This window comes from Sarcophilus harrisii, chromosome 6 (assembly GCF_902635505.1).
Source record: "Sarcophilus harrisii chromosome 6, mSarHar1.11, whole genome shotgun sequence".
NCBI classification, from domain to species: Eukaryota; Metazoa; Chordata; class Mammalia; order Dasyuromorphia; family Dasyuridae; genus Sarcophilus; species Sarcophilus harrisii.
In genome coordinates, this window is record NC_045431.1 from 159,096,682 (window position 1) to 159,110,748 (window position 14,067).

Below are 14,067 nucleotides of genomic sequence, written 5' to 3' on the forward strand. Positions count from 1 at the left end.
AGGATTCTTATTTCACCTCATTTTTTAATCTCTCATTTCACTTTGTCTAGGTATCTAGTTTCTTCTCTTTACTCATATCTCTACCTCAGTTTTTGATGTTAGACTTTGACCAAGAACTGGGCTCTCACCCTTCCTCTATTACTGGATGGAATGGTTGGGCCTGGTTTGGTTCTGACCTTTATTTTCCCTGTTGCTGTTTTTTTTTTTTTTTTTTTTTTTTACCAGATACACTCAGAGCACTAGGAGATTTCAGGCCTCCAGCCCCATCCTCCAGAATATCAGGGGTCCTCAAACTATGGCCCATGGGCCAGATGTGGCAGCTGAGGACATTTATCCCCCTCACCCAGGGCTATGAAGTTTCTTTATTTAAAGGCCCACAAAACAAAGTTTTTGTTTTTACTATAGTCTGGCCCTCCAACAGTCTGAGGGACAGTGAACTGGCCCCCAGTTTAAAAAGTTTGAGGACCCCTGCTCCAGATCTTCTGGGTTTAAAGAGCTTTGGACTTCAGAGCCTTTCTGGACTATCTCAGGCCAGAATGCTGTTAACTTTCAGTATTCCTTAGGCATAACCATCTCAGAACTGTGAGTTCCAGGCAAGAGAGTGAGGGGTTTCTGATCTTCTGGGAGCTTCCCCATCCAAGTTTCTTTCCTCTGGGTACAGGGTAGGCTTCAGATGTCCTTGAGCATTTCTGGTTTCAGTATTGGTAGCCTTCCAGTTTGTTTCAGTGTAGCTCTTCCTATTGCCTAAAGGGTTCTGACTGTCTTTTTGGGTAGTCTGAGTTAGATAATGGTATCCTGATCATTATTCAGCCTGGTTCTCCCTTGTGAATATATATATATATATATATATACCTTCCTCAAAATCTATATCTAACTGAATATATATATATATATATATATATATATATGTCCTAGGCTCCTCTGTGGCTATTCACAGAGCTATTTTAATATTTTTCCTATTTTTCTTATTTGTTATTAAGTACTTTGAATTATTTTTGCTGGCTAGATAAATCTGTTTGATCTAAATGCTAATGATCAGTGCACTACCTTATTTATGTACCAGGGGGCTCCAGCAGAATTGACCAATATTTGACTACTGTCATAAAGACACAGAAAGATCTAGGATTCAAGGCCAGATATTTATCCTGGTTAGGGGACTGAGACAAATTGAGAAAAAAAAAACCTTATTATTTTATTAGTAATTTTTTCTAAACTTCCCCAAAGTCAGAACCAAACTGAATCCAAAGTTTTTCTTATTTTGTCCCATGATAAAATTGGATCAGAGCCATTTTTACCATCTGGGACTAGGCTGGGCTGTCAGCACATGTGGCCAGCTACTCTTCTTTCTCATCCTTCACATAAGTGCAGAAAAAGCTCTGGATGGAGTATAGTGATTATTGAGTGGGATTTGCATAGTGTAAAAAGTACATCTAGACCTGACTGACAAAAACCACAATGGCTAGAGAGGTGAGTGAATGCTTTTTTCCTTTTCAGTTTGATTCTTATATAAAAGTACACAAAGAAAGTAAAATGACTAATGATGATACTGTGAAAAGAAAAATTCTATGATTGGATCTTTGTCCCAATTAAAGAAGCAAAATTCAAGAAGAGAAAGCTATAGTTTATTAACACTACTGGCAGAAAAGTGTTGGTGGGTGGGCTACTGTATTGCTCTAGGATTCAAATTGGGTTGATGTTTTATAGAGAGGAGTAAGCATCTTCCAAATAAGGGCAAAAGTATTTTAACTGAATTACTCAATGAGTAACGTGAGGAAGTGGGATTAGTGCCCCCTCTGCTACTCCCTAAGTATTCTGATTGGTCCACAATTCTAATGATGACATATGAGTGTGCATGTGTGGCAGCTGCTCCCTCTTTACTCATTAAGTTGAGATGAGATTAGCAAAGGAGATACATGATTAGCACTTGTGGGACTGCTTCCTCCTGCAGGCTGGCTACATGTAGTCAAAATCAAGCAAGGTTAAAACATGGGGTTACTTCAGAATGACTCCACATTAGTGAATAATTTTATTCAATATTTTTGCATAAGAAATATAACTTGGGGGAAAAGTTACACTAATCTTTGATTCAATAATTATATTGCAGAGGAAATAAAGATAAATTACAATTACAAGAAAACAAATACAAGAAAATAAGTTGTATGTTTTCAGATTTGATGAGATTGATATATATATAATCAACATGATGATAGCTAACATTTATATGGTCCTTTATATACATTGGAGACAAGTAGGTAGCTCAGTAGATAGAATGCTGGGTCTGGAGTCAGGAAGGACTATACTGTTTGCTAGTTGTGTGATCCTGGGCAAGTCATTTTTAAGCTCTCTTTTCCTTAATCCATTGAAGGAGGAAATGGCAAACCTCTGCAGTGTGTTTATCAAGAAAACCTCCGTGGGGTCACAGAATGCCGGACACCACTGGACAACAACAAAATTCCATAAATTATTTCATTAGACCTCAGAGAGGTTGCATGAGTGCCCCAGTGTCACACAGCTAAAACATGTTAGAAGCAGAGTTTGAAATCAAGTCTCTCTCTCTCTGCCTCCAGATCCAGAGCTCTTTCTATTATACCACTCCTCTTCTCAGCCGTACAGCCGAATACACAGACTGATCATGATGGCGAGGCATAGGGATTATCCTTTTGATTTTAATGGCAAGGGGAAATCCCACCAGTACAGCTCAGCACCTTCTCTCCAATTTTTAATCTCAGAGATGCAGAAAGCACTGCCTGAGATTCTATAGCCAGTCTGTGTTAGTGTGTGAACCTGAAGCCAGATCTTACTGGCTCCACATTATGTTTGCTGCTCATTGGGTCATCATGAAAAGGTTCAATTATGTTCAGTTGATTAAATCTTTAGTCTGATAACTAAAATAGAAGAAAAAGAATTGGGTGTTGGAAGGAACGTATATCTAGGGCTAAAAGCGATGTAAGGAACTATGTCATCCAACCCCCTCATTTTCCAGATGAGGAAAGAATTCCCATCTCATCCCAGGTTAAATGGTACAAATAGTTGGTTTCTGAGGTAGGATTTCAACCCAGTTTACTGCATTTTGTTCACTATGCCATATTATCTTTAAGCCAGAGCTGGATTATGGGCTGTTTGAAGTATCTAGGTGAAGTGTTGTTTCTCTTTGATCCTAGAGGAAACAGAGACACTGGAATTGCTTGAGCTGGGGAGTGACATGGTCAGACTTCCACCTTGGCATCTGTATAAAAAACTGAAAAGAAGACTCACCTTGAATCTTTTGGTAGCTATTGTAGTATAGGTGAGAGGTGATGTGAGTCTAAGTGGAGGATTGAGTAAGACCAGGGTACTGGGGAGACAGAATTGGAAAATTTGGTAAATGATTGGAGTAAATGAATTTAGGGGGAGGGGAAATATTGAGGATGGCTCCTAACTTATGAACTTGGGTGACTAAAAGAATCAACAACTAGAACAGTGCTTACCAGAAATAGAGAAGTTTGGAGAAGGGATGAATTTTAAGGTAAATGAAGTAAGCTCTCTTTTAAACATCTTGAATTTGATCTATCCAGCAGGCATTAGGCAATGCTATAAATAAGTAAATAGTGAGGTATAAGGAAAATGTTTGGGGAGGGGGGGAGAACGCTGAAGGCAAGAAATCTTTAATAAATAATGAATAAAGAGAAAAGTATAAACAAAAGCTTCTTGGAAGAAGGGGTCTTTGAATTGGGTACTGATCTCACTGCTAAGAGCTTTCAGTAACTGTTAACTAAGAATAACATGTAAAAAACTCTTCCTTTCAATTCTTTGTACACTGGGGTCAGTCCCTTTGTGTGACAAAGACATGCTGGTAATCGTAGTTGCGGTAGGAGAGAGAGTTACACCAGAAAACCAAACCAAACATCCAAATCACAGGAAAGCCTCAGGAAAAGTAGAAGCCTTTACTCCCTGGGATCTGTAGGTGGGGACATGCATCACATTAAGAAACCTGCATACATCACATTTTTAAAAGCCTGCAAGCTTCTACAGCTCTGTTTAATTCCTAATTTTTAATCTGTGTTTACAAGACCAAAAAAAGTAAACTAAACACTTAAAAATCTCCTGCAGGCTGAAGCCATGGGGCTATTCACTATTCCCATGAAAGGCAGTACTTTCTGTAGCTGAGGCGGCTGCTCTACATTTCCCTTCCCCTTGGCAACTTTCTAAGGTACCAACAGGGTAATTTAATTCCATAGCTAGTGATAATAAGCAGAAGCAAGATAATATGTGGTAAAGAGCTCTAGATTTGGTTTCAGAGAATCTGCCTGCTACTTAATGACAAGATTACTTTGAGATGATCAGTTTTTCTAAGCCCTTATTTTCCCATTTGTAAAATAAAGATAATAATTTCAGTATTCCTGCCTCAAGGCAGTGTGAGAAATAGACAATATATTTATGGGTAAAGTGCTTTACAAGCTAAAAATATCAGTCAATATTAATAATAACAGAAATCAAAAATTAGAGGGGACAACAGCATTACCAGTTCCATAACACTGTAGCCCAAATTTTCATCTCCACTCAGCAGTTCCACCAAATATATAAAACTATGACTGAAAGCCTGACTTAAAAGATCAGTTTTTTTTAAAGTTTCATTCACTTGGATATAATTTACTTGAAATAATGATAGCCAACAATAACATAGTACTTTGGGGTTGCAAAGAATATTATATTGTATTACCTCTGTGATTCTGACAAATCTTAAAAGAGATGCCCAAAGAGATGGCTTTACATCTCCATTTTACAGATGAGGAAAATGAGTAGTGGCTTGTCTCAGTCATAGAGATAAAGATTATTTAAGGCAGATATGAAGCGCAACATTCTTTCCCCAAAAACCTGGCGGCAACTCTCATGTAGGAGGTGCCTCTGTCACAATGTAATGTAGGATCAGAGAAGGAGAACTAGCTAGCAGCAGCCCTAAAGATCATACAGTGCATTTTATCTCATTTTATCTATAAAGAAACTAGGGGCCTAATGGAGTTAAATGATACCTTGATTCACACAGTAAAGAAATGGTAGAGCGAGACTCCAAATCCAAATTCTCTGACTTCAACTCCAGGACTCCTTCCTTTAGCCATATTCCCTCTTTATTCAGATTTGGGCAAATATACTCCTAAAACATTCCCACTTCTTAGATTTTAGTGTAGAGAATTTTAAAAGTTTACCTTGCTTTTTTTGCCTTTTGAGAGAGGATGAGTGGTTGATTCTAAGTCCCCAGTTGCTTCCTCAATTCTCCAGCTAGGGACTGGCCTTCCAAGGTGGGGTGAGACTTTGTTGACAATGATAACTGAGACAGGCAGTACTTTTCTTTTTATAGATGACCCCCAAACAGCTTGGCAGTGACAAACGACCCTTGCTTGGCCACTGCTATTTATACTAGGGCTCCTCCCTGTGCCTTCAATCACTGTTACGGATGGGTCCACGATGTTTCTAAGCCACTTAGAATTCTCTGACCACATCGGTCTATTCTCTGAATGGCCAGAAGCTGAAGATAACTTCCTTTCCTGTCCTTTGGATTTTGAAATGCCATCCTAAAGAATGGAGCTAAATCTAGCTAGATGCTTGATATAACCAAAAGGCTCTGTCCCTCTAAAACGGACTAACAGTTAACATCTTATTGGAAATTAAAATGTCCAATATTAGTCACCTGCAATGCCTATGCATAGGTTGTCCCCCATGCCTGAATGTGAAAGCTAGATTGCCCTATGGATACAGCACTGGACTGGGAGTCAAAAATACCTGAGTTCAAATCTGACTTCAGACCCTTCCTAGCTGTGTGACCCTAGGTAGGCAAGTCCCTTAATTAACCCTGTCTGCCTCAATTCCTCATCTGTAAAATGAGCTGGAGAAGGAAATGGCAAACCTCTACAGTATCACTGTTAAGAAAACCCCAAATGAGGTCACAAAGAGCCAGAAACAGCTAAAAATAATATTAAATAATGCCTGGAATGCATTCCCAAAGACTTTTCTTTATCCTACTCCCCTTGAGCTGCTAGTGTCTTTCCACTGAAATTATATACACATGCACACATATATTTAGCTGTGTGTGTATTATATCTCCATGTGCCTATATATACCATTACATGTATATGGGTATGGGAATATGTGTGTGGGTATATGTGTATATACTCACACCTATATGTATATATACATATAAGTATACACATACAGTAATTACATATGCATTATGAAAATTCATGTGGATGCACACATCCACCCATCTGGTTGTTCAGTTGTGTCCAGCTCTTCATGATCATATGAACCACAGCACACCAATAGTACCTGTGGGTTTTTAGTTTTTATTTTGGCAAAGAGATACTGTAGGCAAACAGAGGTTGAATGTTATACCTAGGAACTCACAACTAATAAGTGTCTAAAGTCACATTTGAACTCAGATTTTCCTGACTCTGGGCCTAGTGCTCTATCCGCTGAGCTATCTAGCTGCCTAAAGTTATATTTAGGTATGTCTAAATGTATCCATGTTGCCTTTTTGCTAGAATTTTAAGAATATGGGTTATAACCCCTTTATAATCTTTGTTTTCTCAGACCTTGAGTAACCTATGGAAGCTTGAAAAGATTTTAGACCTTCAATAGCCCATTCTCATCATGTAAAATTCTTCATATAAAAAAGCTAGGAAACTTAGCTAAGAACTGACAAAGACTATGGACTTGTCCACTTGTTTTGGTTGACACTCACTTACTACTGTGCCATAACAGGTAAAACTGAGTTTAAAATTAAAGGACCTCACTCTTTTTGGAAGGTCTAATAACAACTGTCCAGAGTTCAATGCCAGAATATGGAAGACTACAGAGAGAAGATTTTTGCTGGTCCCAGGATATCAGCCAAGACAGTGTAATAGCAGAAAGCAAACAGTCCAGTTCCCCCCATTATTCCAATAAAAATTTAAAAGTTCCAGTCCAAGTAATAGTTTATAAGTCTAAGGAGAAACTATAATCAGTCAGCTTTCGATCACAAGTTCACAAATTCTACCTATAGAAAACTAAACAGGGAAGAGATTATTAAAGATGGAGAGGTCAGGATCTCACAGCCACACACTGGAAGTAGAATAGGTAACTTTGGAAAATAAATTAAAATTTCGGTATGTTGGCATAAAACCAGGGCACAGTAATCCAAAATAGTGCCTCAGCATTATCTCTCTGATTACTAGAGAAGATCAGAGATACCTGATTCTATTCTTTCAGAATCATGTAGCTGATAGGGGCTGAGATCAGCAACTATCTAGTGAAATTGTACTAAGGGGCAAATCAGCAACTGTAGTGTATAGTCTCAGCTAGGGTATGGAGTCTAGAAAGCCTCAGATGGCAACAATCCGACTATGCCTTTTATTAGGACATCAGGGATTCTGTTGAGAGTTTGCAGCTCCCTGGTCCAAGCTACCCACTATGATCTTCTGAAGAATTCAGCATGCAGTTTCTGGAGAACAAAGCAGCAGTAAATCACATAAGACTGTCCAAGATCATATGAGGGCATGACAGTAATACCAGAAGTACAGAGAGCCTGGCTCTAAAAAAAGATCCCAATTCAGAAAATAAGACTGGAAAAATGAGTATATAAAAAGAAATAAAGAACTATGATGTCATGAATATCAAAAAATATCTTCTCTCTCAGAAGAGAATAATTTCAAAATATCTATAATCAAAGCTTCCAAGAAAAATATAGTTTACCATAAGATCATTTAGAACACACAGAATGAATCGAGATTTTTTAAAGCTTTTTATTTTCAAAACAGACGCACAGATAATTTTTCAACATTGAACCTTGCAAAACCTTGTGCAGATTTTCCCCTCGTCCCTCCTCCCACTCTCCTCTCCTAGACGGCAAGCAATCCAATATGTTATACATGTCAAAATATATGTTAAATCTCTTGTTGCACAAGAAAAATCAGATCACCAAGGAAAGAAAATGAGTAAGAAAACAAAATGCAAGTGGACAACGTCAAAAAGAGTGAGAACGTTGTGTTGTTATCTACCCTTAGTTCCCACAGTCCTTTCTCTGGGGGTAGATGGCTCTCTTCATCACAAGATCATTGGAACTGGCCTCAGTCACTTCATTATTGAAAGGAGTTATGTTCATCAGAATTGATCATCATATAATATTGCTTTTGCTGTGTACAATGATCTCCTGTTTCTGCTCATTTCGCTTTGCATCAGTTCCTGTAAGTCTCTCCAAGCCTCTCTGAAATCATCCTGCTGATAGTTTCTTATAGAACAAGAATATTCCGTAACATTCATGTACCATAACTTATTCAGCCATTCTGCAACTGAGATGGGCAGCCACTCAGTTTTCAGTTTAATCAAGAGATTTTTAATAAAAATTTAAGTGTAACATAAATGAAAATGCTAGAGAAAGAACTGGAAAACAAATGAGTATTATGGAGGAAAGAATTGGAAAGAGAATTAGTGCCTTAGTATAAAAGGTGCTATATATGAGTGCTTACAAAGCTAATCTAAGGTGTTTATACAAGTAAGACTCCCTGAAAACTGAAATGGAATAAGCAGAAAGGAATAACTCTACAAGACAATAAAAATATTAAAACAAGTTTGAGAAAAAGAAAAAAAAAACCATTAAGAGATCTAATCATGAAAACAGCCAACCTGAAAAATAAATCAAGAAAAAATAACCTGACAATCAGTGGAATACCTACCTGAGTGCTAGAGAAACTAGATGGTACATTGAATTCAGTTTCAGTTTCAGACACTTATTAGCCTGGACCAAGTCACTTTATCCTGTTTGCCTCAGTTTCCTCATCTATAAAATAAGCTGGAGAAGGAAATGACAAACCATTCAGATGCCTTTGCCAAGAAAACTTTGGGGGCTACAAAAAGTCACATACAACTGAAATAACTGAACAACCATCAACTGAGAGCTATGACCAAAGACAGTCTGGATATATTTCAAGAAATCATGAAAGAAAAATGTTCACACATATTAGAACAAAAAGGCAAAATAGAAATATGTCTAATAGAAATAAGCCGCCATCAATCACCTCATAAAAGAAACTCCCCCCAAAAAAACTCCCTGAGAAATAAAAGAGAGAAGTGGGAAGAGAAAAAGATAAATGCTTAATAAATGAAAAAAGAATTTAATTTAAAGATAAAATAAAAGGGGAAAAGAAGGGAATAAATATTTATTATAGTGCCTATTCTGTTTCAGGCTCTGTGCTAAGCATTTTTTTTTTTTTTACAAATAGTATTTCATTTAATTTTTACAACAATCCTGTGATGTAGGTGCTATAATTATCCCCATTTTACAATTGAGGGAAATGAAACAGAGATCAAATGATTTGCCCAGAGATACAAGTTAATAAGCATCTGAGGTCACAATTGAACTTAGGACTTGCTGATTCCAAGCCTAGTGCTCTATCCACTGCACTCTCTAAGCTTTCTCAAAAAAGGAGCTTGATGATCACTTTAGTAAAGTAGCTACTCTGCCAGGATTTCAGCAGAGCATTCTTTCTTCAATGTATCTAGCTCAGTCTCTCTTCAATGAACACCTGCCCTCACACTAGAGCTCTTTAACATGCGATTCAATTCTCTCACACACTTAAGTCCAGACAGCAAACATTTATTAATTACATTATGTGTTAGGCCCAAAGATAAGCACAGAAGCAAAAAAGATAGTCCCTGCCCTCAAGAATCATATATCTGCATGGGGAAAACAGTACTTAAATGGAGCTGTTAAGTGGAGATAGGAGGAGAGAAGGTAGCTAAAATGAGGAGTTGGAGGAGAAAGCAATCCAGAGAGTGAGGAGCAGATCTCAGAGAGGAATAAAGAGATAACATGGTTGACCTGGATTCTTCCTTAAAATAAAGATTCTGGGAGGAAATGACCAAAAGGAGAAAGAGGGTGAAGAAGCAAAATGTTCTTCCTAGAGGAGGCTGAGAGATCTTCTGGGAAAAAAAGAAGAAAAGGAAATAAATATTAATTATAGCGTCTTTCATGTTGCTAAGCACTTTTTTTTTTTACAAACAGTATTTCATTTAATCTTCACAACAATCCTGTGATGTAGGTGCTACTATGCCCATTTTACAGCTAAGGAAAGTGAGGCAAACTGTGACTTACCCAGGGTTACGCAGCTAGCAAACATCTGAGGTCATATTTGAATTAAAGACTTTCAGACTCTGAGGAACACACTAAACCCTCTGCAATCTGGCTTCCAACTTGATCGATCTGCTGAAATGGCTTTCTCCAAAGTTGTCAATAATCTCTTAGTTGCCACAGCTAAAGTTAGGCTTCATCCTTACTGACCACTCTGTAACATGTGACCCTGTGATCATCTAAACCTAAATATTTTTCCTCTCCAGATTTTCAGGACACTCTCCTCTCCTGTCGTTCTCCCTGCCTGTGTTACTCCCACTCCCCATTTTCCTTTGGTGGTTCACATATGCTAACAGTGAGTATTTCTCCAGGTTTTTTAACTGGATCCTCTTCTCTTTTTACTTTATACTACCTTGCTTGATGATATCTCTCCACAGATGGATGATTCAATTATCATCCCTATACAGATGATTCCTAGTTCTATATATGTCCAGACCTAATTTATCTGTCAAACTCTAGTTTCACATTACCAACTTCATTTTGGATATTACTAATTACATATCCCATAGAAATTTCAACATGAACATGGCTAAAACAGAACTCTTCTATTTTCCAAAATCCTTCCTTCTTCCCCATTCCCTATGATTATCATGGGAATTCTCACTCTCAGGTGTCTAACCCATTGCCAAATCTTATCACTTTTAAGACTTCACAATCTTCACAGTAATTCTTATATAGCTCCATTCTTCTGCTCAGACACTTCCCTGTTCCAGGTCAATTAGTTTAATAATTCATATTCATATAGTGCTAGGTAAATATGGAGGCAAGGAGGGATTTCTGATTCTGTTTTTAAATTAGTCCCTATTTCAATGCGAAATAAGCTGTCACATCCACACTCTCATATTCACTCTTCTTGCATACTTGTGGTATGCAAGGCTGGCCACAAAGAAGAAAGTTGCTCTGCTCTATCCCCCAAGACCAATGTGCAAAATAGCAAAGCTTTCTTCCATCTTACAGAACACAATAAGCTGCCCCAACTCATTTTTAAGGACAGCGGTAAACACACTGCATGACCACTCTCACTTTGTGATTCTATATACCACCAAAGAAATATTTGTAACTTTATAAACTGATTTCTCCTTGTCTTAGCGTGAAATGTACCAATAAAGATTTTTTATGGGCTTGTGTCCTAAAAATTGTGAATCTGAGATTTCTCCATGACCTAAACAGAGTGCTTTACTTATTACAATCTTGCAAGTTAAACAGTGCAATTATTATCATCACAATTTTACAGAGAAAGAAAATAAAGCTGAGGTAAAAATATTTATTCAAGGTCACACTTCAGGTCAATGATAGAACTCAGACTCCAACTCAAGAGATGCTGATTCCAGATCTACTACTCTTTCTGTTACACCAGTTCACATCGCTCATCTATAACAGAATCCCACCTTATGGCCTTGGGGAAAAACATACTCACATGGGAAGAGAGACCCTAGGACATAGCCCCATGGAGAGGAACCAGAAATTCCACGAAGAGTCCAGCAAACAGACACAAATATACCAAGAGAGGAAACAGGCTTGGCCAGGCCACACTGGAACTTAACTCTTCTCATCTAGATGAACACAGTCAGGTGACTTTTGAACAAGCCCCTGATTTGCTGTAACTATCTACAGATAGAGGGATGACAGTCAGTCAGGTACTTCTAAATGTAGTATGGAGGGAGGAGGGCTTAGTGAGAAAGATATGATAGGAAGATTATTAAAGATGGAGAGTAAAAAGGACTAAGAAAGCCTAACTCTCTCTTATCAGACCAAAAAAGAGTAGCAGCATGAGTAGGGATTAGAAAATCTAAGGATAAACTACTGTTGGTCATTTTTGTAGCCAGCCAAAGTTCTCCAGAGAACCAGCGATGATCCAGCTAGGAAGGCACACCTTTCCTGCATGGGGACTGGGCTGAGGTTGATGGCTAGGGACAGAGAAAAGAGGAAGAATGGGGTCAACTTACATCCATATTGTTCTCATGCAGCAATGGGGTCAGAGCCCAAGTACAGGCTAGGGCTAAAGACTGTAGCTGAATCACTTCAGCAGGAGGTGCAGACTAGATGCAAGCTTATGGTTCTGTTATTCCAAAATGAGAGAGTCTTCCAAATCGCTGACAAGGATTATACTGTGCTATAAATAAAGCCTTTATGTGATCTGAACCATCCCTTACATCCTTGAACATAGTATTCACCTCCTAGAGAAAGCAATGGCATCATATACATCGTATACATATAATATACATCAGAACAAACAAAGCTCCAACGTGGCTTACAAAACTGTAAAGGCTCTAGCCTAACACAAAGTGCCATATCAGGAAGTAAGACTAGAGGAATGAGTAAAGAAAAAAAAGAAAGAAAATCCACAAATAAAAGCTATTATGAATCCAAGGATGTCTAACACACAATCCTTGAAGAAGATAATTAGTATTTCTTAAATTTTTTGGTTTCAAGAACCCTTAATTGTTGAATGTTTTGGTTTAGGAATTGTTTACATTCTAAATAGTTATTCAGGACATCACAAAGAGCTTTGTTTATATGGTTAATAACTGTATTTGCCATACTAAAAATTAAAATAACTTAGTATTGTTATTAAAACAGTTTTAACCTCATGGATTCCTAGAAAGGGTAGTTTCAGAGACCTCTAGGAGTTCCTACACTTTCAGAACTATTATTCTATATTGTAAACAAGCAAAGTTTCAAAAAAAAAAAAAAGACATAACTTAGCTACAAGGTCAATTAGCGTTCATTCCTTGGAGAAATTAAACAAGAATTGAAAAAAAATGGTATTATAATTGAAATAAAAAACTCCAGAGAAAGGATTAAAAGAAAAGTATAGACTTAAAATGAAAATTAATAGATTAGACCAATAAACATAAAACCTTACTCAGAGAACACTATGAAAATTACAACAGTCCAAACAGAAGCTAACAATTCCATGAGATTAAAAGAAATATGAAAACAAATTCAAAAGATTAAAACATAAAATATATCAAGATGACATAACATGTATGCATATAGAGATATACAAAATAAGGTAATTTTGGGAAGAAGGCACTAGCAGCTGGCGGGATCAAGAAAGGCTTTAAAGTACGGTCAAAAATTATTCAAGGATTCCTTGGAAGATACTGTAGCCAACTGATTTATTATATGCTCATAGTATAAAACTGTGGACCCTGAGCAGCAGATTCAGTAGACTTATGTTGGTCTTAGTTACATTGAAACAAACACAATGGAATTTTACAGAGGGTAGAAATGGAAGGTAAAGATTTATATTTCAAAGAAGAGATAGCGGAATTGGAAGCTCTGGATCCAGTAACATTACAAATTGATGTAGGTAAACACTAGGATAGAGCTGGAATTTGCAGTCTATCAATTAAACATACATTAACTATAACTTTTAACTATAGCTTTAACTATATATATGACATTAACTATATCTAGTTATTTGACATGATCATCTTAAGTAAACAGAAATAATACAGCTGAGCCAGAAATACTGGTATCTCTAGTCAAATAATAATTGAGATTAGAGTTTGAGGGTTCAGCTAAATTCTGCAAGCTTTAATTAGTGATGTGACCTGCTGTCTCAAGGAAATGACTGCAATTGAATCAAACCAGAATTCTCCTAATATGGTAGGATGATCCCAAAGTTGTCTTGAATGAAACTACGGTGTGAAAAGTTTTTACTGATAGGTGTGTACCATCAAAAAGTTTGGAATCCATTGCTCTAGGCATATAATTTTAAATGGAGTTAATTTTCTTAGATAGACTTTTTTATTAGTTCATTTATTTATTTATTCATTTCTTCTCTCATCCAAGTAAGCAATTAAAAAAGAAAAAGGGATTTCCTATAATGAGTATGCATTGCACAACAAAACAAGTTCTTGCATTGGACATATCTAAAAATGTATGGCTCATTCTGCATTTTATGTCTATCAGCTTTCTAG

The 14,067-nt window shown here is 37.1% G+C and overlaps 1 protein-coding gene across 3 annotated transcripts in view; it reads right to left on the minus strand.

Annotated features, from left to right (window-relative positions):
* Nucleotides 1-14,067, minus strand: part of ART3 (ADP-ribosyltransferase 3) — a 59,607-nt gene that overhangs the window by 27,397 nt on the left and 18,143 nt on the right. The window contains exons 1-2 of one of the 3 annotated variants that reach the window (XM_031943979.1): nt 5,184-5,365; nt 3,256-3,334 (exon numbers count right to left, since the gene is read on the minus strand). The exons of 1 other annotated variant lie outside the window; for it this stretch is intronic. The gene's annotated coding sequence lies outside the window, so the exon portion shown is untranslated. Of the gene's footprint in view, nt 1-3,255; nt 3,335-5,183; nt 5,366-14,067 lie in introns of those variants that run through there. One more of the 3 variants, XM_031943978.1, reaches the window with a different exon arrangement.